At 38.4% G+C, this 24,934-nt stretch overlaps 1 long non-coding RNA gene across 3 annotated transcripts in view; it reads left to right on the plus strand.

Annotated features, from left to right (window-relative positions):
- LOC143674380 (uncharacterized) overlaps positions 1-24,934 on the plus strand; it is a 172,007-nt gene that overhangs the window by 8,322 nt on the left and 138,751 nt on the right. For 2 of the 3 annotated variants that reach the window (XR_013171021.1, XR_013171022.1), the window contains exon 2: positions 5,212-5,329. This is a non-coding gene — a long non-coding RNA (uncharacterized LOC143674380). Of the gene's footprint in view, positions 1-5,211; positions 5,330-22,288; positions 22,509-24,934 lie in introns of those variants that run through there. The other variant, XR_013171020.1, reaches the window with a different exon arrangement.

Raw genomic sequence — 24,934 nt, forward strand, 5'->3', positions numbered from 1 at the left:
AAAGTATGTACTTTCACTAATAATAAAATGAAATTAGGAAACAACAACTTTTGTAGAAAATCTCCAAATATTTGGAAACTAAATAAAAACTTCTAAATAACCCATGGGCCAAAGAAGAAATCAAAGTGGGGAATTACAACGTATTTTGAATTGAATGAAAATGGAAATACAATATATGAAAATTTGTGTGATGCTGCTAAATCAGTACTTAGAGAAAGTTTACAGCACTAAATGCTTTTATTGGAAAAGAAGAAAAGTCAAATCAATTACTTTGGTTTCTACCTTAAGAAATTAGTGAAAGAGGGGTAGACTACACTGAAAGTATGCAGAAGGATAAAGTAATAAAAATTAGAGTGGAAGTCAATATAGCAGGAAGCATTAAAACAGTACAGAAAAATCAATAAATGGTTCTTGAGGAACCAAAGCTCACCCACGGATAGATAACTTAAATAGCTTTACATTTATTTAAGAAATTGAATTTTCAGTTAAAAGTCTTCTTATAAAGAAAACTCTAGGCTATATGGCTTTACTGGTGAATTCTAACAAAACATTTGAGGAAATAATATCAATTCTATACAAACTCTTTCAGAAAATTGAAGAGAAAGGAATATTTCCCATGTCATTCTATGAAGCCAGCATTACCCTGGTAGCAAAAAAAGCAAAGACATTACAAGTACAGAACTCATAGACAAATGTTCTTCATAAACATAGATGTAAAAATTCTAAATAAAATTTTAGCAAATCAAATTTGCAATACATTAAAAGGATAATACATCATGACCAAGTGGGGTTTATTATAGGGATGCAAGGTTGTTTTAACATTAGAAAGTCAATCAATGTAATTCACCATATTAACAAGCTAAAAAAAGTGTGATCACTCAACAGACACAGAAAAAGCAACTGACAAAATCTAACATTCATTCCTGATGTAAAAAACAAAACCTCTGAGCTAACGTGGAATAGAAGGGAACTTCCTTAATCTGAGAAAGGACATCTGTGGAAACTCCACAGTTAAAGGTATGCTTTAATGGTTTCATTTTATTGCAGTGAGAGTACATACTTTGTGTGACTTTGATATATTTCAGTTTTACAGACACATGTTTTATTGTCTAGAATGTGGTCTATTATGGCAAATTAAGTATATTTACATTTACTTAAAAGTAAGATGAATGATTTTGTCTTAAGAACAAGAACAGGACAAGGATGTCTGCTTTTATGACTTCTATTTAATACTGTACGGGAGGTTCTAGCAGTGCAATAAGGCAAGAAAAAGCTATAAAAGGCACCCAGAATGGAAAAAAGAAGCAAAACATTCTTTATTGATGATATGATTATCTACATAAAAAATTCAACAAAGTCTACAAAAAAGCTACTAGAACTAATAATTAAGTTTCACAAGGTCATAGGATACAAGATCAATATAAAATCAATTTTATTTCTGTATAGTAGTAAAAAAATCAGAAAATGAAAATTAATAGACAGTATCATCCAAAATATAAAATAATTGGGGAAAACGCCTGACAAAAATGTGCAAGATCTGTACACTTAAAATTATAAAATATTGCTGAAAGAAACTCCCCTGGAGTTTTGGGAACGAACAAAACTGGGGACCCTCACCTGGAAAATTCAGAAGGCAAAAGACTTGAGCAACTCTTAAAGGGGGGAAGAAGAGAGGGCAGCAATGGGGCTGCCTATACTTCCCCATTTGGTATTGCAAGGATGTTGTATATTTACTTTCCGTGGACCAAACGGATGCTGCCGTGAACTTTCTGCTTGTTTGGATAAAGCTTTGAAAGTTGACTTGCCCTTTGATTCCTGTTCTTATGGAGATTATTCTTTGAACAGGCTGCATATAGTAATCAAAGAATCATGCAGATAAATATAAAAGTATTTTATATAAATATAAAAGTAGAAAGGTGCATGGTGTTATCAGAGCATATAGTTAATACATTTGGCCTAGTTACAGATGTTTGGGAAAGTTTTCTTGCGGAAGAGATGTATGAGCTCTTAAAGTGGGCATTAACTGGGCAAATTGACGGGGGAAGGGGCAAGAGCATTCTCAGGTGAAGGGAGCAAAGTATGTCAAGGTCTTATTGCCAGAGGGAGCACAGCATTCGAAAGAAACAGAAAGAAGGCCAGAGAGGCAGAAAGCCAGGGAGAATCATTTGGAGACGTGCAGGGCCAAACCACTGGTTTTGTGGGCCATGTTAGCACTAGAGATTTAAAAGCTGGGTGCCAAGACTGTGTTTTGAATAGGTCATTCTAACTGCAGTGTGGAGAACAGATTAGCAAGTGAATGAGCACAAGCAAGAAGTTTTTTCATTAATTTTCCCTGGAATATAGTGAGTTTTTTTTCAAACTTATAGACATTTTTATTTTTATGGAAGATTTGAGACATTAGAAAGTAGAAAGAATAGTAAAGCAAATCTACCCCTGTGCATGTATTCACCACTGAGCATCAACAATTATATTACTTGAACATATTAACAAAGTTGATCTAATGGACATATATGTAAATCTACATTCGATTAGTGGAATGCTCATTATTCTCTAGCATAAATCGAATATTTATTTCAAATGATGTCATGCTAGGTCAAAAGGCACATCTCAAGGTATTTTTAAGAATTAGCATGCTGATTCCATTCTCTGGCCATGCCATAGTTAGGTTAGATTTTTTTTTTTACAGTTATTCATATACCATACAATCCATGAAAGTGTACAATCAGTGGCTTTTGGTGTAATCACAGAGTTTTGGTATTCACTACCACAATCAATTTGAGAACATTCTTATTTCTCAAAAAAAAAAAATTCCATACCCCTTATACCATCTCCCTCCCCGCCCCCCATTATTAACTCTTAGTTTTGATATAGTACCTTGGCTAATTGATGAAAGAATATTTCAATGTCGGTATTAACTATAGTCCTTAGTTTGCTTTAATTGTATTTTCCCCTGTATACCATCCTATTATTCAAACCTTGTACTAGTGATGTACCTTTGTTCTAGTTCATGTAAGAACTTTCTTATATTTGTATATTTATATTTGTACAATTTACCACAGTCAACGAGTGCAGCAGATTTTGTTGTTATACAGTCCCAGGTTTTACCCTCTAGTTTTCCTTCTAGTGACATATATGACCTTAAACTTTCCCTTTCAACCATACTCACACTCAGTGTTGTTAATTACACTTACAGTATTGTGCTGCCATCATTTCTATCCATTTCTGAGCATTTACAATCAACTCTATTAAATATTCTGTATACTTTAAGCATTACCATCTGATTTTATTGTCATTCCATATCCTGGTAACCTATACTCTAGATTTTTTTTTTTTTTTTAAAGAGGGAGGAAGGGAAGGAAAGACAGAGAAGGAAGGAAGGGAGGAAGAAAGGGAAACATCTTTAAACATTTTCTTGTTTTATTATATTTTGTTTGTTTGTTTGTTTTTTTACATGGGCTGGGGCCGGGAATCGAACCGGGGTCCTCCGGCATGGCAGGCAAGCACTCTTGCCCGCTGAGCCACCGCGGCCCGCCCTATACTCTAGATTTTAACTCCAATAATTTGCTCGTGTTAGTCAGGATTATCTAGAGAAACGAACCAATAGGAGAGATCTGTAAATATGAGATTTATAAAGGTGTCTCATGCAACTGTAGGAATGTAAGAGTCCAAAATCTGTAGGGCAGATTGTGAAGCTGGTGGCTCTGATGAAGGATCTGGAAGCCCTCCACAGAAGATACTCACTGGCTGAAGAAGCAGTGAAAGAGTCTCTCTTCTTCCTTAAAAGACTTCAACCAACTGGATTATTTCACTGTGGGAGACATGCCTTAGTTGATAGCAGATGTAATCAATAGCAGGTACAATTAATTGACTTATGACTTAACACACCATCCTTCCAGTTTATCAACCAGCCATGAAATATCTTTGCACCAATGGTCAGGCCAGTGCTTGCCTGACCAGATAGCTGGGCGTAATAATTTGGCCAAGTTGACATCAGAACCTAACCATCATACTCATTATAATTAGTTCATATTAGTGAGACCATACAATGTTTGTCCTTTTATGTCTGGTTTATTTGCTTAACATAAGTCCTCAAGGTTCATTCACATTTTTGCATGACTCAGGACTTCATTCATTCTTAGAGCTGCATAATATTCCATCATGTGTATATACTACAGTTTGTTTATCCACTTGTCAGTTGATGGACACTGCTATAAACATTGGTGCGCAAATGTCTATTCACATTCCTGCTTTCAGTTCTTCTGAGTATATGTTTAGCAATGGGATTGCCGGATCATACGGTAATTTTCTACTCTGCTTCCTGAGGAACCACCAAACTGCCATTCAGAGTGGCTGTACCATTCTATATTTCCACCAGCAGTGAATGAGGGTTCCTATTTCTCCACATCCTTTCCAACATTTGTAGTTTTCTGGGTTTTAAATTTTTTATAAAGGCTATTCTAGTAGGTGGGAAATGATATCTCATTGTGGTTTTGACTTGCATTTCTCTAATAGCTAGTGATGTTGAGCGTTTTTCACTTGCTTTTTAGCCATAGAATTTGGAAAAGTGTCCATTCATGTCTTTTATCCATTTTTAATTGGTTTGTTTGTCTTTTTATTATTGAGTTGTAGGATTTCTTTACATTTGCATATTCTGAAACCATCTCCTCCCACAAAATCTTTAAGATGCTTCCCTGCATTTTCTTCTTACTGTTTTATGGTCATAGCTCTAGTGTTTATGTCTTTGGTCCATTTTGAGTTAATTTTTGTTTAAGGTGTGAGATACGGGTTCTCTTTCATTATTTTGGATATAATATCCAGTACTTATAATGGGACATTTTGATCATCAGAGTATTTCTTTTCAGAGTCAGAAAGTTTTCTTATATATTTGCCTTTAGATATTGTCTCTGATTCATTTACTGTTTTGTTCTTTAAAAATTATTTAATGCTTATAGGTTGGATCTCTGCAAGTCATCCTCCATTATGTAATCATAACTTCCTTTCTTTTCCCCTGCATTCTGGGAATATTTGAATTTTTATGCAAGGTCAATCGTTCTATTTACTCTTTCCAGTGCTGGTTATATTTTGACTATGTGTCAAATTTTACCTTAGAGTTCTTAATGCACTCTTCTTATCACGGTCTGCTTTGCCCTGTTGTACCTGATTCCAATTACAAATCAGCTATTTGAAGTTATTCTTCTTCTCTATTTTCAGATGAAAGCTTTTTCCCCCTGGGTCTTCAGGACACTGCTCTCTTCTCATGAGCTGCTGGTATTTATTATCAGGATGGTCGTGGGAGTAATGGTGTTGGTGAACAGATGGTGTATTGAAGGTAAATGATGATGTTTGCAATGATAATTGTAATGATGATAATATTGATGACGATGGTGGTGAGATGATGAGTTGGAAGATAATGCCAAGAATGATGAAGCAATAGGGGAAGGAGAATGATGTTGGGGTGATGGTGATGAAAGTGAAGATGATGAGGTTATGATGATATAATGTGTGATGAAAATAATTGGGTGATGGTGGTGGTGAAAGTGAAGCTGTCTTGGCTACATGCTCAGTAGCTAGTGCACACACTTGGGCTAAACTTAAATAAAAGTTGAAGCAAGTTTCCTCAGATGCCTCTCAGGGACACTGAGTCACTTCTGCTCTACCTGCTTAGCTGCTGGTGTTGGCCCAGCTGTCTAATAAGCTGAAGTTCTTAATGTTCCTTTCATTTTCTTAAGCACTGAACTTAACGAGTCTCCTGGGACTTCTTACATCAGAGCAACTCAACTGTGGCTTAATTGGGCTACAGCCAGGAAGGAGGGCTCCTGGGGCAGAGGGACCCAGGGGTGCCTCACGGTAACTGGGGAACAAATAACTCATAACTGGAGAGGGAAAAAAGAAGAGTGCAGATCAAGATATTAACTTTAGTTTAATTGGGATTAGAAGAGTGTAGCCCTCAGTATTAATTGGCAGTTCTTATATCCTCCTGGGAAGTGTCAGGCTGATGCAGAGCTTGTGGGGGATTCTCAGTTGTTCTAAGTCTGGGACCTATGATTGCACTTGGAAAGACACTGTTATGATCGTAAGTTGGGGCCCTGATTTCAGGTGACATATGTTTCTGGCTGAGAAGTCTTCTCCCTCTTGTGCTAGCCTAGCCGTGACTTACAAGTCAGTCAAGAAAGATCAGACCTATTAGGAGCCTTAAAGGTCTTGCTAGTTCTGAAATGACATTAGGCTGCCTACATCAGAAACCCTTGAAGAGTTTTATTGTTATTATTTCTAAATTCTTTTAACTTATCTTTAGTTATAGTGAACAGTAATACTTTAATTATAAACATTAAAACAATACAGATAAGGAAAAGTCCCCTAAGGATTCTCTCTTCCATATTAGTCTCCCTATCAGAAGTTGTGTGCTTCTGCTTCCAAACTTTTAAAATATGCATATAATTTATATATATGAACATATGGAAATATAATTTGTTGTTTCTTTTTTAAACATAAATGAGATCCTATTTTTATTGTTAGGTCGAAAGGTAATTACTTTTAGTAATTTTTCTACTAGTTTGTTTTTTTTTACTTTTTTCTTAGAGTTGTTTATATATTCAGGATATATTATTTGTATATCATAAATATAGTCTCTATATGTTTTTCTCTTTTTTTAACATGGGCAGGCACCGGGAATCGAACCCAGGTCCTTGGGCATTGCAGGCAAGCACTCTTACCTGCTGAGCCTCCGTGGCCCACCTTCTTTATATGTTCTTTGTGTATTATATATATTGCAAATACTTTCTCCCAATTTGTCATTTTTATTTTTAGATTTTTTTGGTCAATATTTTTTTCCTTTATAGTTTGTATGAGTATGGTCTTGCTTAGGAGTGCAATCTACATAAAATTTCATATAAAATCCTATAGTTTCTCATATATGCTTTTAGCTCTAAAATTGATTAAGAATTTGATTTTGTCATGATGTGAGGAAGGGGTCTAACTAGTTTTTTCCCAGTGGAGAGTCAATTGTCCCAACATCATTTATTGACTAGTATATTCTTTTTCCAGCTGATTTAAAATTCCAGGGTTTCTATACTAAAATTCCAGGTAATTTTAGTTATGTTGGACTCTACTCTTTTATTGATCTGTCCATAATATGTTTTACTATCTGGTTGTGCTGGTTTGAAAGGATGTGTGTACCTTAGAAAAACCATGTTTTAATCCTAACCCCATTTTGTAAAGGCAGCCATTTCTTCTAATCCCTATTCAGTATTGTATGTTTAAAACTGTAATCAAATCATCTCTCTGGAGAAGTGATTTAATCCAGAGTATTTATTAAACTGGATTAGGTGGAGGCGTGTCTCCACCCTTTTGGGTGGGCTTTGGTTAGTTTCCTGGAATCCTATAAAAGAGAACGACAAGAGAGAAAGCCAAGAGATTTCTGAGAGAGCAGAGAATGATATAGCCACAAGAAGGAGAGAGTCTACCAACCAGCAACCCTTGGAGATGAAGAAGGAAAATGCTTCCCAGGGAGCTCCATGAAACAGGAAGCCAGGAGAAAAAGTTAGCAGATGATGCTGTATTCGTCATGTGCCTTTCCAGATGAGAGAGAAACCCTGACTGTGTTCACTGTGCCTTTCCACTTGAGAGAGAAACCCTGAACTTCATCAGCCTTTTTTAATCAAAGTGTCTTTCCCTGGATGCCTGTGATTGAACATTTCTACAGACTTGTTTAATTGGGACATTTTCTCAGCCTTAGAACTGCAAACTAGAAACTTATTAAATTCCCCTTTTTAAAAGCCATTCATTTCTGGTATATTGCATTCCAGCAGCTAGCAAACTAGAACACTGTTACAACAAATTTTATTTTATCTTTTTATCCCTTGGCTATTTTTGTGTGTTTTCTTTTCTAAGTGAATTTTATAATGAGCTTATCAAGTTCTGTGAGTAAAATTTGGGACTTTGAGTGAGTTTTAATTGAGTTAATAAATTTGTAGAAGTGATAACTTTACAGTAATGAAGTATTCATTCAGATATATGCTGTCTTTATCTTTAATGCAATTTTACTGACATATATTTACACATCATACAATCCATCCAAAGCATATAATCAGTGGCTCACAGTATCATCACATGTTTGTGCATTCCTCACCAAAATCAATTTTAGAACATTATCATTACTCCAAAACAAAAAGAAAAAGAAAAAAAAAAAACCAAATATCCCAAATCTCTTATCCTCCCCTAATATTGACCCCTAGCATTAGTGTGGTACATTTATTAGTGTAGATAAAAGAATATTAAGATATTATTGTTAACTATAGTTCATAATTTGCAGTAGGTGCATTTCCCCCATATACCACTCTATTATTAACTCCTTGTGATAGTGTTATACATTTGTTCTAGTTCATGAAAGAATTTTTTAATATTTGCATTGCTAATCACAGTCATCATCCACCACAAGATTCACTGTTATACAGTCCCATGTTTTAACCTCTAGCCCTTCTTCCTTTACATGACTCTAAACTCCCCCTTTCCATCATATTCACCCATAACTCAGCACTGCTAGTTATACTTTCAATGATGTGCTATATCACCTCTCCATTTCCAAACATTCAAATTCAACCTAGTTAAAAATTCTGCACATATTAAGCAACTGCTCTCCATTCTCTGGCTTCATTTTATCACCTGGTAACCTGTATTCCAGATTTTATATCTATGAGTTTACATATTATAATTAGTTCATATTAATGAGCTCATATAGTATTTGCTTTTTGTGTCTCACATTTCATTCAACATAATTATAAATGACAGTAATATATTTTAATTTTTGGCATATACTTCTTACATTTTACTTCTTACAGGTTCTAAAATGCAAATACATAAAAGGTAATGATAAATGTAAGGTTTTAGAATATAATATATAAATATATAATTTGTAATAAGTACAACAAAAAGGTGGGGGATAGGAGAAAGAAGGAATAGTATATGTGTATGCTATTAAAGTTAAGTTAGTATCAAATCAAATGTGTTTGTGATAGATGCAGAATGATAAACTTTACCACACAGTAACCACGAAGAAAATATACACAGAAAGAAATGAGAAGGGACTAAAAATGGTACAATAAAAAAAAATCAAATAAATATGAAAGTAAACATAAATGTAAGAATTAAGGATCCAAAAGGTGTAGAACTTATGAAGAAAAAGGAGAAAAATGGAAGAATAAAATACTGCATTATCAGTGATTACTTCAAATGTAAATGCAAAAAACTCTCTTGTCAAAAGGCAGAGATGGACAGAATGGATAAAAAAAGCATGACCCAACTATGTGCTATTTACAGGATGCTTATTTTCTATTCAAAGACACAAGCAGGTTAAAAGTGAAAGGATAGAAAAAAAGAAAAACATACCATACAAATAGTAACCAGAAAAGAGAGCCAGGGTAGCTATACTAATATCAGATAAAATAGACTTTAATTAAAAAATTGTTATAAGGAACAAAGAAAGTCACTATAAGTGGTAAAGAGGTAAATCAATAAGAAGACATAATGATTATAAATATATATGAACCTAATGGCAGTGCCCCCAAATAAACAAAACAAATATTGAAAGATTTCAAGGGAGAAACAAATGGTTCTACATTAATTGTAGGAGACTCCAATATACTACTGTCAATAATTGATGGAACATCTAAACAGAAGATCAATAAAGCAAAAGAAGACTTGAACAATGCTCTAAACCAACTAGATCTAACAGATATATATATAGAACACCTCACCCCAAAGCAGCAGAATGCACATTCTTCTTTAGTGCATATGAATCATTCATTCCCTGGTAGAGAACATATGTTAGGATACAAAACAAGTCTAAATAAATATTAAAATATTGAAATTATACAGTGTATCTTCTCAGACCACAATGGAATCAAATTAGTAATCAGAATCAGGGAGGGAAATGGAAAATATACAAATATGTGGCTATTAAACAATGCACTTTTGAACAACCAAAAGGTCAAAGAATAAATCATAAGGGAAATTAGAAAATACCTTGAGATGAAATGAAAAGGAAAACATAAAATACCAAAACTTATGATATGTAGCAAAGGCAGTGCTGAGAGGGAAATTTATAGCTCTGAATGCTTACATTAAGAAAGAAGAATGATTTCAAATTGAGACTTAACCTCATAACTGTGGGATCTACAAAAAGAGAGCAACCTAAAGCCAAATCGAGCAGAAAGAAGGGAATAAGGATTAGAGCAGAGTTGAATGAAAAAGAAAATAAAAAAATGATAGAATCAACAAAATCAAAAGCTGGTTCTTTGAAAAAAGATCAGTAAAATTGACAAATCTTTAGCAAGACCTACAAAGAAAAAAAGAAAGAGAACACTGTGATGGTTAGGTTCTGGTGTCAACTTGCTCAAATGATTATGCCCAGTTGTCTGGTCAGGCAAGCTTTGACCTGACTGTTGCTGCAAGGATATTTCATGGCAGGTTGAGTAAATCATCAGTCAATTGATTGGAGCTGTGGCTGATTATATCTAAGGCATGTCTCCCACAATGAGATAATCCAACCAGTTGAAGGATTTTAAGGAAAGGAAGACTCTTTCACTGCTTCTTCAACTCGTGAGCCTCTCCTATGGAGTTCATTCAGACGTTCGTTGGAGCCACAGCTTCACAGCCTGCCTTATGGATTTTGTCTTTTCCATTCCCACAGTTGTGTGAGACACCTTTATAAATCTCATATTTGCAGATCTTTCCTGTTGGTTCTGTTTCTCTAGAGAACGCTAACACACATGGTACTGGGAGTGGTTCTTGAGAAACAGAATCTTAAACGTGGATTTTTACAATTTGTTTTCTACTCTGACTAGACTCAGAGGCGCTAATGATTCTGTTTTCAATAATGAAGATGGCACTCACAACATGGGGTGAATTGGCAAAAGAGATACTCAAAATATCACCATTAGATTCTGCTACTTGTATGCTTATATGAGGCAAGGCTTTGGGTAGAAAATGTTTTGGACACCTTTATGGAATTTTGTGGAATTAAGAGGTATAATGATGTTGGCTGATTGTCAGAGATGCTGAATACAGTGATGAGGGAGAGGAATGAGCTGAAGGCTTCACATTTGCAACTTGAGCGCCAAATGAATGATGTAAAAGTTTCCATGTGTGCACTGAAATAAAACATTATTTCCTGTGGTTGCAGACTTGAGATCTCTGAAAACCACACACAAAGCTTCATTGTGTGAGTGGCAGATTTGCAACATAAACTAAGATCTCAAACTTGCAGGGTGTCTGCTCTTAAAGTAAGGGCTTTTATTGGAAAAGAATGGGATCCTGAAATTGGGAAAGTGATATATGGCTTGATAATGATGGTGATGGGGAAATGGGATCCCTGGAATATGCTGAGCCTTTGCTAGATAGACCTGTACTTCAAAAGAACTGCATGAGTTTTCTGATTTATATAGGCAGAAATCAGGGGAATATATGTGGGAATGGATATTAAGGGCATGGGATAATGGTGAAAGGAATATAAAGTTGGATCAAGCCGAATTTTTTTGTATGGGCTGACTAAGCAGAGATTCTGCATTCAGTATTATAGCTCCAGAGGTTAGAAAAGGCATTAACAGTTCATTTGGATGGTTGGCTGAAACATGGATCCAATGGTGGTCGACATTACCTGAGGTAAAAATGTCAGAACTAGCCTGATATGATGTAGATGAGGGGATCTAGAGGCTTAAAGAGATGGTAATGTTAGATTGGGTTTAGGAATTCCCAGTGGACACATCTTTTACCAAAATCTTGAGAAATAAATTCATGAAACTAGCTCCATCATCCCTGAAAAGCTCTGTAGTCACCCTTCTGTGTAGGTCAGATATTATGGTGGGAAATGCTGTCACTGAGCTGGAATCCTAAAACATAATAGTGATGATCAGATTCCGAGTTGGCAGAAGCCACGGGGTGACAGTTAATCATCATAGACAAAGTGGGCATGGCCACCATAATGGACAGAAGACTCAAAGCAGCAGTCAAAATAATCTGACTCAAGAGACTTGTGGCATTGACTAGTAGATCATGATCATGGGGTACCTATAAGTAAAATAGATGGGCAATCTACTAAATTCTTGTCTGAGCTGTATAAGCAGAATTCTAGGTCAAGTGAACAGTAGTCTAACTTGAATTTCAAAAACAGACAGTCATAACCCCTTAATCAATTTCCTGACTTGAGGCAGTTTACAGACCCAGAGCCTCCTGAATGAGGGGGGCACTGGGTACCTTTGGGGAAGGACTCTGTTACATTGACCAAAATTTATACTGTTAACCTTCCTCCAAGCCTTCCCCAAGGAGACCTATGTCCTTTTACCAGGGTGACTGTGCACTGGGGAAAAGGAAACGATCAGATATTTCAAGGACTACTGAAAGTAGGTGATCGATGGAGTTTTAGCTCAGGTCTGTCTCACAGACCCATTCTGTGGTCATTTCCCCAGTTCCAGAATGCATATATGTTCAGCATCAACATGCTCAGCAACTGGCAGAATCCCCACAGTGGTTCTCTGACTCAAGGAGTGAGGGCTATTATGGTAGGAAAGGCCAAGTGGAAGCCACTAGTACTGCCCCTACATAGCAAAATAGTGAATCAGAAGCAATACCATATTTCTGGAGGGATTGCAGAGATTAGTGCCACTCCTAAAGGCCTGAAGGATGCAGTGGTGGTGATTCTTACCACATCCGCATTCAACTCTCCTTTTTGGCCTGTGCAGAAAACAGATGGGTCTTGGAAAATGACAGTGGATTATTGTAAACTTAACCAGATGGTGACTCCAATTGCAGCTACTGTCCCAGATGTGGTATCATTTATTAAGCAAATCAACACATCACCAGGTATCTGGTGTATTAGCTAGGGTTCTCCAGAGAAATAGAATCAGCAGGAGATATCCATAGATATAAAATTTATAAAAGTATCTTATGTAACTATGGGAATGTAGAGTCCAAGGTCTGAAGGGAAGGCCACAAGCTGGTAACGCCAATGAAGGTCCACAATGAACTCTCATGGGAATGTAAGTGTCCAAAATCTGTAGGGCAGGGTGTGAAACTGGTGACTCCAATGAATGGTCTGGACAAACTTCACAGGAGAGGCTCACCAGCCTCTGTCTCTTCTGAATCCTCCTTAAAAGCCTTCTGGTGATTAGATTAAGTATCACTCATTGCAGAGGACACTCCTCTTAGCTGATTACAAATGCAAGCAGCTGTGGATATAGCCAGTGTAATTATGACTTAAGCCCATGAAATGTCCTTATAAAAAAAGACAGGCCAGCACTTACCTGACCAGATGACTGGGTACCACTACCAGGCCAAGTTGACACATGAACCTAACCATGACACCTGGTATGCAGCTACTGATCTGACAAATGCTTTTTTCTCAATATCTGTCAGTAAGGACTACCAGAAACAGTTTGCATTTAGATGGCAAGGCCAGCAGTATACCTTCACTGTCCTGCTTCAGGGGTATATCAACTCTCCAGCCCTATATCACAATTTTATCTACAGGGACCTTGATCATTTCTCCCTCCCACAAGACATCACACTGGTCCATTATATTGATGAGATCATGTTGATTGGACCTAGAGAGCAAGGTCTAGCAAATACTTTAGACTTATTGGTAAGGCATTTGTGTGTCAGTGGATGGGAGGTAAATCCACCAAAAATGTAGTGTCATTCCACTTCAGTGAAATTTCTTGGTGTCCAGTTGTGCTGGTTTGAAAGGATGTTTTCAAACATCCTAGGAAAGCCATATTTTAATCAAAATCCCATTTCATAAAGGTAGAGTAATCCCTATTCAATACTGTATGTTTGAAACTGTAATCAGATCATCCCCTGGAAGACGTGATTTAATCAATAGTAGTTGTTAAGCTGGATTAGGTGACAACATGTCTCCACCTATTTGGGTGGGTCTTGATTGGTTTACTGGAGTCCTATAAAAGAGGAAACATTTTGGAGAATGGGAGATTGAGAGAGAGCAGAGCAGAACAACATACTCATGAGAAGCAGAATCCACCAGCCAGCGACCTGTGGAGTTGAAGAAGGAAATCTCTCTCGGGGACCTTCATGAAACAGGAAGCCAGGAGAAGAAACTAGCAGATGATGCCATGTTTGCTGTGTGCCCTTCCACTTGACAGAGAAACCCTGAAATTCATCGGCCTTCTTGAATCAAGGTATTTTTCCTTAGATGCCTTGATGGGACATTTCTATAGACTTTCTTTAGTTGGGATATTATCTTGGCCTTAGAGGTGTTAACTAGCAACTTATTAAATTCTCCCTTTTAAAAGCCATTCCGTTTCTGGTATATTGCATTCTGGCAGTTAGCAAACTAGAACACCAGTGCTGTGGGCATGTCTAGATAACCCTTCTGAGGTGAAACATAAGCTGTTGCATCTGGCTCCTATGACCAAAAAAGAGGCACAATGCCTAGTTGGCTTCTTTGGATTTTGGAGACAACATATTTCTCATTTGGGTGTGCTACTCTGGCCCATTTACCAAGTGACCAGAAATGCTGCTAGTTTTGAATGGGGACCAGAAAATGAGAAGGCTCTCTGACACATCCAGGTTTCTGTGCAAGCTTCTCTGCCATTTTGGCCATATGATCCAGCATATCCAATAGTGCTGTAAGAGTCAGTAGCAAATAGGGATGCTGTCTGAAGCCTCTGGCAGACCTGAATAGGAGAATTACAACATAGACTCTTAGGATTTTGGAGCAAAGGCTTACCATTCTCTACCCATAACTAATTTCCTTTTGAGAAACAGCTTTTATCCTGCTACTGAGCCTTAGTAGAGACTGAATGCTTAACCATGGACTACCAGGTTACCATGAGACCTGAGTTGCCTATCATGAGCTGGGTGTTGTCTTACCCCCAAAACCATAAAGTAGGGTGTGCACAGCAGCACTCCATCATAAAATAGAAATGGTATATTAGAGATAGGGCTTGAGCAGATCCTGAAGGCACGAGGAAGTAGCCCAAGTGGCCCTGGCCCCCACTTCTGCCTCATTACTTTCTCTTTCTCAGACCAGAGCTGTAGCATCTTGGGAAGTTCCTTACAGTCAGTTGACTAAGGAAGCGAAAATTTTGATCTGATTTGCAGATGGTTCTGCACGATATGCAGGGATCACCCAGAAGTGGAAAGTTGCAGCACTACAACCTCATTCTGGCATGTCTTTAAAGGACAGTGGTGAGGGGAAATCCTCCAAGGGGGTGGAACTTTGAATAGTGCACCTGGTTATTCATTTTGCTTGGAAGGAGAACTGGCCAGAGGTGCATTTGTGTACTGACTCATGGGCTGTTGCTAATGGTTTAGTTGGATGGTCAGGGACTTGGAAGAAGCAGGATTGGAAGATTGGTGACAAAGAAGTCTGGGGAAGAGATATGTGAATAATCCTTTATGAGTGGGAAAAGAACATATTTGTGCCCAATGAGAATGCTCACCAGAGGGTGATTTCAGCAGAGGAAGGTTTTAATAATCAAGTGGGTAAGATGACCTGTTCCGTGGATATAAGTCATTCATTCTCTATCCCCAGCCACTCCTGCCATTGTCCAATGGGCTCATGAACAAAGTGGGTATGGTGGTAGGGGTGGAGGTTATGCATAGGCTCAGCAACTTGGACTTCCACTCACCAAGACTGACCTGGCTATGGCCACTGCTGAGTGCCCAATCTGCCAGCAGCAGAGACCCACACTCAGTTCCTGATATGGCAACATTCCCCGAGGGGATCAGCCTGCTACCTGATGGCAAGTTGATTACATTGGACCACTTTCATCATGGAAGGGGAAGTGATTTGTTCTAGCTGGAATAGACACAGACTCTAGATATGGGTTTACCTTCCCTGCATACATTACTTCTGCAAAAATGACTATGCATGGACTTATGGAATGCGTTATTGACCATCATGGTATTCCACACGGCATTGCTACTGATCAAGGAGCCCACTTCACATCAAATGAAGTGTAGGAATGGGCACATGCTTATGAAATTCTTCTTGTCTTGCCATATTCCCCATCTTCCAGAAGCAGCTGCGTTGATAGAATGATGGAATGGCCCTTTGATGACCCATTATGGTGCCAACTGGGTGGCAACACCTTGTAGTGCTGGGGAAATGGTCTTTAAGAGGCTGCATATGCACTGAATCAGCATCCACTCTATGGTGATGTTTCTCCCATAGCCAGGATTCACGGATCCAGCAATCAAGGGGTGGAAATGGGAATGGCACCATTCACTATCACACCTCATGATACATCGGGGAAATTTTTGCTTAGCACTGTCTCTGAAATCTGAAGCTCTGTTGCCTTACAGGTCTTAGTTTTAAGAGGAAGAGTGCTCCTACTAGGAGACATGGCAATGATTCCATTGAACTGGAATTTAAAACTGCCACCTGAGTGCTTTGGGCTCCTCATGCCACTGAATCAACAGGCATAGTAGGTGTATTAGTTAGGGTTCTCTAGAGAAACAGAACCAACAGGGAACACTTGCAAATATAAAATTTATGAAAGTGTCTCACGTGACCGTAGGAACGCAGAGTCCAAAATCCACAGGGCAGGCTGCGAAGCCGATGACTCCAATGGATGGCCTGGACGAACTCCACAGGAGAGGCTCACCAGCCAAAGCAGGAATGGAACCTGTGTCCTCTAAGTCCTCCTTAAAAGGCTTCCCATGATTGGATTTAGCATCACTAATTGCAGAAGACACTCCCCTTTGGCTGATTACAAATGGAATCAGCTGTGGATGCAGCTGACGCGATCATGACCTAATCCTATGAAATGTCCTCATTGCAACAGACAGGCCAGCGCCTGCCCAATCAGATGAACAGGCACCACAACTTGGCCAAGTTGACACCTGTCCCTAACCATAACAGTAGGGGATTGCTGTTCTGTCTGGGGTGATTGATACTGACTATCAAGAAGAAATAGGACTACAACTGCACAATGGAGGTAAAGAATAGTTTTCCTGCAGTACAGGAGATACCCTAGGGCATCTCTTAGTACTACCATGCCCCGTGATTAAAGTCAATGGAAAACTGCAACAACCCAATCCAGACAAGACTACCAATGACCCAGAAACTCAGGAATGATAGTCTGGGTTACCCTCACCTGGCAGAGCCACAGCCAGCTAAAGTACCTGCTGAAGGTAAAAGGAACATTGAGTGGGTAGTAGAAGGTAGTGATAAATATGAACAATGACCACATGACCAATTACAGAAATGAGGACTGTGATTGTATGACTATCTCCTCCCTGTTTTGTTATAGGTATCTTTGCATTTGTACATAAGCAAATATCTTGTTTTCCTCTCATCATATGACATAAATTGTGCTGTTCATGTTATAGTATTTATGTTATAGGATATGAAGTTTAAAAGTGAATCTTACCTAAGGACTTGTACCCTATTCTGGAGATATGTGGTGCATTTCCAGTTTTATACAGGACAGTTGAGAATTAGTTAGGCTAAGCATATGTCTGTTGTGTTCTATTTGGAAATTAAGTGTGTTTCAATTTGATGTGTATAGCTGACAAGTTGACAAGGGGTGGACTGTGATGATTAGGTTCTGGTGTCAACTTGGCCAAATGATTATGCCTAGTTGCCTGGTCAGACAAGCACTGGCCTGGCCATTGCTACAAGAATATTTCATGACTGGTTGATAAGCCATAAGGCTGGTTTATTAAATCATCAGCAGTTGATTGCATCTGTGGCTGATTACATTTTCAATAAACTAAGGAGCATCTCCCACAATGAGATAATGCAATCAGCTGGAAGATTTTAAGGAAGAAGAGAGACTCTTTCACCAATCAGCAAGCTTCTCCTGTTGAGTTTGACCAGAGCCTTCATCGGAGCCACCAGCTTATAAAGGACATAATTCCTGACTGGGAGAGCTGTTGGAAGTAATATATGATATATGTGAAGGAACTAGCACTGACTAACACAGAGCAGAAGCTAAGTAATGCTAGTTCCTATCAAGTCCTCTTCCCTGTGGGGTTATTCACTGAAAGGTCAGCAAACATTGATTGTGTATTTTCTGCCTATCAGTGTTGAGAAGATCTAACATATAGCTAATTGGAGTTTCAGAAGATAAGAATAGAGACAATTTAAAAGAGTTAATATTCAAAGACATAATGGCTGAGAATATTCTACAAATATTGAAGACATTATTCCTTGGGTACAAGCTTGGGCTTCTGCCCATATATAGAATTTTTCTTCTGGGATGCAACAAGGTAGGCTTAATGATATGGATATCCACCCAAGGTTAGGTCAAGAGAGTGAATGGGACTGAAAGTTTTTGGCATTGCCTGGGCTTTTTGAAAAACAAAACAGAGCAAAACAAAACACCCCAGCTTCTGTTTACATTGGGCTAAATGAGTTACAAAGACTAGTTTATATTGGGGCCAGGCTGTATTGCAGATGACTAATTTGATTTTTTTTCCCTTTTTTTTTGGCCATCAGTGTTCTAGTTTGCTAGCTGCCAGAATGCGACATACCAGAAATGGAATGGCTTTTAAAAGGGAGAATTTAATGAGTTGCAAGTTTACAGTTCTAAGGCCGAGAAAATGTTCCAATTAAAACAAGTCTATAGAAATGTCCAATCAAAGGCATCCAGGGAAAAGATACCTTGGTTCAAGAAGGCCGATGAAGTTCAGGGTCTCTCTCTCAAGTGAGATGGCACATGGCGAACACAGTCAGGGCTTCTCTCTCGGCTGGAAGGGCGCATAGTGAATACGGCGTCATCTGCTAGCTTTCTTTCCTGGCTTCCTATTTCGTGAAGCTCCCCGGGAGGCGTTTTCCTTCTTCATCTCCAAAGGTTGCTGGCTCGTGGAATCTCTGCATCTCATGGTTTCATCGTTCTGCTCTCTCTGAATCTCTCTGAATCTCCAAAATATTTCCTCTTTTATAGGACTCCAATAAACCAATCAAGACCCACTCAAATGGGTGGAGACATGTCATCCCCTAATCTAGTTAAACAACCATTCTTGACTAAATCACATCACCTAGGGAGATGATCTCATTACAGTTTCAAATATACAGTATTGAATAGGGAGTATTCTATCTTTAAGAAATGGGATTTATATCAAAACATGGCTTTTCTTAGGGGGCATACTTCCTTTCAAACCATCACAATCAGGGATAGAAAGAGAATTACCCATGTTTTGCTGTTCTGCTGGTTGTGCCTCTGCTTATGAGAGGGAGAAAAAGAGAGAAGGATAGAAAAGGAGGGGGTTTTAAGGAGAAGTGGGACTCTTCACAGCAGGCTCCCAATTGAGCCTCTAGGAGAGACGCAAGCTTTGTGTCCCCAGTCGTAGACACAGAACCATGGGTGACTTTGACCAGCCAGGTGATGTGATTTCCGGGCCTCCTCAGAGATCTAGCTAACCTTGCTGGGGCTTCTAAGTAAGTGTGCTGGTGTGAAACTCTCCTGTACCCCAGAAAAGTCATGTCCTTTAATCCCTCATTCATTATTGCTGGATGGAATCCTTTTTATTGTTTCCATGGAGATGTGGTCCACCCAATTGTGGGTGGTAACTTTTTATTAGATGGTTTCCATGGAGATGTGTCTCCACACGTTCAAGGTGGGGTTGTTTATTAGAGTCCTTTAAGAGGGAACCATTTTGGAAAAAGCTTTAAAGCCAACAGAGTCCACACAGCGAGAGACCTTTGGAGATGCTGAAGGAAAAAACCCTCAGGGAAGACTTATGACATGAGGAAAGAAAGCTAGCAGACATTGCCGCATGTCCTTCCAGCTGAGAGAGAAACCCTAAACTTCATTGGTACTTTCTTTGGAGTTAAGATGTCTTTCACTGGATACCTTAATTTGTAATATTTTCACGGCCTTAGAATGGTAAACTTGTAACTTAATAAATTCCTTTTAAAGGCCATTCCCTTTCCGGTATACTGCATTCTGGCAGCTTACATACTAAAATAGTAGGCAAGCACAGGATAGGAATGTCCTTAACTAGGCAGAAGAACTTGTCCCTGAAGGGAGACTCTAAAGGTGTTTGGAGACTCTAAAGGTATGGTCTAGTTCTCTAGATAATATAGAAGGTTATGGCGGGACTGTGAGCTGTGGAAGTCTGATGCCATATGAATGTGAATTATAAATTAGGTATCTGACCAGACTGGGGATACTGATGGCAAAGTAGGTGGTGCCTAAAGAAATATCCAATTAGCAACAGGGTCATCTAAGCCTTATAAATGTAACATCTATGGCCTGGAATAAAAGCAAAAATATTTTGTCCTGTGATCACCACAGGCACCAGATCCCTCCCTTAAGTTATGAATGGGACAGAAGGGCCCTGCAAGGTAGTGGATGAATTCCCTTGTACTTTGATGTGAAATTTGAAACTATGCCTATACTTCTCCCACTTTTCTGTACTGAACACTTCCCCATTTAGCTGGTTTATTTATATTTGGCCAAGGTTTTAAGAGACTCTGAGGGCAGGTATGTTGCCCCATAGGTGAGAAAAAAATGCATGAGGCCTGGTTTGCTGAACTTTGATTTAAATGCTTTATATGACAGTCAGACTTGAGTTCTTATGCCCCCCTCTCTCTTTTGTTTTTTTTTTTTAAATCGCCTCTAACTATTAGATCCATTTGCCTTAAAGCTGTGACCCACACATTCAGAAAAGGTCCTTGAGGCTTTTCCTGAGACAGCCCTCTGGCAGCTCCCAGGAAATTTCAGGGGCCGGTCTTTTCCAACGACCATGTTTATTTACAGTAAGTATAAAAACCAAAGTTTTGAATCCTGCCACTTAGAGAGCTCTGATTTATCATAGAGTGCGAAGGTGGTAAAGGGAGAGACTCATAGCACATACACAGGCCAGCAAACTCTTGCATGACTCTGAGAGCTCCTCCAGTCAAGCCCCAAAGAATGGTATCAACCATTACTCATTTAACCCTTGAATCTGCATGGTGTGAAGAGCTGGTGGTCCACCACCCTTCAGGGGAAGGGAGCTGCAATCAGAGGAGCGGGCTGAGATTATGTACTGTGGCCAGAGAAGAGACAAGAGGACAAAAATGGACAGCAATACTCCCACCTGTAGGAGGTGCCATTGTGCCCCTTTGTGGTTGCCAACCTGAGGCTGGACAGCCTTGGTCATTCTAGGTTGGATGCTACAGATCCCGGGAAATTCTTGCAGTAGTCACAACTTCAACCAGGGCTTGACACTGTGAAGGTTCTTGACTCAGCCACAGGAAAGAACTCGAGGACTAATCAGTGTGTACAGCCAAAGGAATCCACATACTAGCCAGTGTGTACAGCTCAAAACTTTAATGTGTTTAAAGTTTTGAAAGTGTGTTTAAAGTCCCTACTCAAAAGGGGATGAGTGTAGATGTTCTCCAAAGGAGGAGAAGTCCTCTGAGGTCAGGTTCCTTACATTAGAAGAACTTAGAAGAGCCTTTCCCCTCTGGCTATGCTAATAAGCATTTGATGAGCTGCGCTTTTCATTGGTTGTTTTTAGATTCCGACCTGAGTGAAGGCTAGGTGTGCAGGGGTAGGGTGGGGTGATAGTGGGGCTGGGGTGGTGGGGTGAGGATGGGGGTGGCTAAAATGTGCGTGCCAAAAGACCTTCTTGGTATGGGTCTTAGGGTAATTTCCCCCTCCCTCCTTCCCTATTTAAGCTGCCCCAAAAAGACCAGGACAGTCATCAAGGGGGCACAGTATTTCATACTTTGGCACACTTTGTGCCCAACACATTGCAGTGAAAGCATAAAAGATGAACATAAAGAAACCATGCCATGAGCAGAAAGAATGTAAATTTCACTTTAGATGAGAAAGAGCAGCACAGCAATGAGTGGGACTGACATCACAGGCCTTCAGGGATCTGGATCCCTAAGCAGGTAGTAGTATTTGATAATTTATCTAGAAATGAGATGGGGGCCAGAGCCAGGTTCAGTGCACAAAGCCAGAGCCTGGTATGTGTTCTCCCACTTGGAAAAGGAGGGGAAGAAACTGATATTAAGGCCTGGAGGCCAGGAATAGAAATGGCTTGATCAAAATTACTACATAGGGAGGGAAAAGCAAAGGGGGAGTGAGGGAGAAAATGAAACAAGAGCAAAACCAAAAAGAAACCTAAATGAAACTACCTTCTCAAATTCTAAATATTTGGAGAAATCTAATACCAAGAAAAGTCAGTCAAAATTAAAATGAGAACATAAATGTACTCTGAGTGAAAGATTTTTTTAATAGAACAGTTTCTGATGACCAAGTGTTCATAATTGTCCTTTTCTTACTCTCTGCTTTGATTTGACCAAACTTTAATAAGGCTTCTCTTCTCCCTACAGGCCCCCTGAACTCTGCTTGCTCGCAAGCCTGAGCAAGCGTTAAAAAGCTGAACATGACCCTAATCAGCTTATCCTCAGAAATTCGCCGACTACAGCCAGACACTTTTGTCACCCCATGCTGGTCATTTCTCCTTGCTTGCCCAACGTTCCTTTAAAACTTTCTGCTAAGTTTTGCTAATTCCTCTCTGTAAAAGAAAAGCCTTTTCTGTTTGATTTTGAGATATGCTCATTTCCTGACATCAGAGTGTTTTCCTTATTGCAACAGTCTTTCTGAGAATAATCTCTCCTTAACTGTCAGATCTTTTTTTATTTGATACTGACAAGGGATTTAAAAATATGTATGTATAGACTACTCAGAGGTTCAGATATCCCATCCATAAATATTAGGATCTTTTTTTGATAAATAAGAGGAAATTAAATTAAATAAAAACAGGTTGATATTTTTAAAACCCAAAAACCTTGAGAAAGAAAATAAAATACTCATGGAAGTAAAAAACTGAAGAGATTGGCTAGATATTAGATAGAACCCAGTCAGAAAGAGATTACAGAAGCAAAAGATAGTGGTGGGAAATTCATCCAAATATAGCCCAGACACACAGTTTAAAAATGTATTTATTTGAAAAAGACAATTAACTGCTCTTATGCTTTGTTTATATTTTTCCTTTATTCCCTTGTATTTCCCTCCCATTCCTACCCCATAGGCAACCATTTTTTTTAAAAATTTTTTTATTAATCAAAAAAAAGAAAAGAAATTAACACAACATTTAGAAATCATTCCATTCTACAAATGCACTCAATAATTCTTAGTATCATCACATAGATGTATGATCATCATTTCTTAGTACATTTGCATCGATTTAGGAAAAGAACTAGCAAAACAGCAGAAAAAAATATAAAATGTTAATATAGAGAAGAGAATTAAAATAATAATACTAATAATATATATATATATATATATATATATAAAGGAAAAAGAAAAAAAACAAAAACAAAAGATACAAACACACAAACAAACAAACAAAAAACCATATTTCAGGTGCAGCTTCATTCAGTGTTCCAACATAGTTACATTACACTTAGGTATTGTTGTGCTGTCCATTTTTGAGTTTTTGTATCTAGTCCTGTTGCACAGTCTGTATCCCTTCAGCTCCAATTACCCATTATCTTACCCTGTTTCTAACTCCTGCTGGTCTCTGTTACCAATGATATATTCCAAGCTGATTCTCAAATGTCGGTTCACATCAGTGGGACCTTACAGTATTTGTCCTTTAGTTTTGGGTTAGACTCACTCAGCATAATGTTCTCTAGGTCCATCCATGTTATTACATGCTTCATAAGTTTAGTCTGTCTTAAAGCTGCATAATATTCCATCGTAGGTATACGCCACAGTTTGTTTAGCCACTCGTCTGTTGATGGACATTTTGGCTGTTTCCATCTCTTTGCAATTGTAGATAATGCTGCTATAAACACTGGTGTGCAAATGTCCGTCTGTGTCTTTGCCCTTAAGTCCCTTGAGTAGATACCTAGCAGTGGTATTGCTGGGTCGTAATCCATTCTGCCAGTCTATGTCTTTTGATTGGGAAATTCAGTCCATTAACTTTTAGTATTATTACTGTTTGGATAATATTTTCCTCTACCATTTTGGCTTTTGTATTATATATATCATATCTGATTTTCCTTCTTTCTACACTTTACTCCATACCTCTCTCTTCTGTCTTTTCGTATCTGACTCTAGTGCTCCCTTTAGTATTTCTTGCAGAGCTGGTCTCTTGGTCACAAATTCTCTCAGTGACTTTTTGTCTATAAATGTTTTAATTTCTCCTTCATTTTTGAAGGACAATTTTGCTGGATATAGGAGTCTTGGTTGGCAGTTTTTCTCTTTTAGTAATTTAAATATATCATCCCACTGTCTTCTAGCTTCCATGGTTTCTGCTGAGAAATCTACACATAGTCTTATTGGGTTTCCCTTGTATGTGACAGATTGTTTTTCTCTTGCTGCTTTCAAGATCCTCTCTTTCTCTTTGACCTCTGACATTCTAACTAGTAAGTGTCTTGGAGAACGCCTATTTGGGTCTATTCTCTTTGGGGTGCGCTGCACTTCTTGGATCTGTAAATTTAGGTCTTTCATAAGAGTTGGGAAATTTTCAGTGATAATTTCTTCCATTAGTTTTTCTCCTCCTTTTCCCTTCTCTTCTCCTTCTGGGACACCCACAACACGTATATTTGTGCGCTTCATATTGTCATTCAGTTCCCTGATCCCCTGCTCAAGTTTTTCCATTCTTTTCCCTATAGTTTCTGTTTCTTTTTGGAATTCAGATGTTCCATCCTCCAGTTCACTAATTGTAGCTTCTGTCTCTTTAGATCTACCATTGTAGGTATCCATTGTTTTTTCCATTTTTTCTTCTTTGTCCTTCACTCCCATAAGTTCTGTGATTTGTTTTTTCAGATTTTCTATTTCTTCTTTTTGTTCAGCCCATGTCTTCTTCATGTCCTCCCTCAATTTATTGATTTGGTTTTTGAAGAATTTTTCCATTTCTGTTCGTATATTCAGCATTAGTTGTCTCAGCTCCTGTATCTCATTTGAACTATTGGTTTGTTCCTTTGACTGGGCCATATCTTCAATTTTCTGAGCGTCATCCATTATTT

This window comes from Tamandua tetradactyla, chromosome 2, assembly GCF_023851605.1.
Source record: "Tamandua tetradactyla isolate mTamTet1 chromosome 2, mTamTet1.pri, whole genome shotgun sequence".
In the NCBI taxonomy this organism is placed as follows: Eukaryota; Metazoa; Chordata; class Mammalia; order Pilosa; family Myrmecophagidae; genus Tamandua; species Tamandua tetradactyla.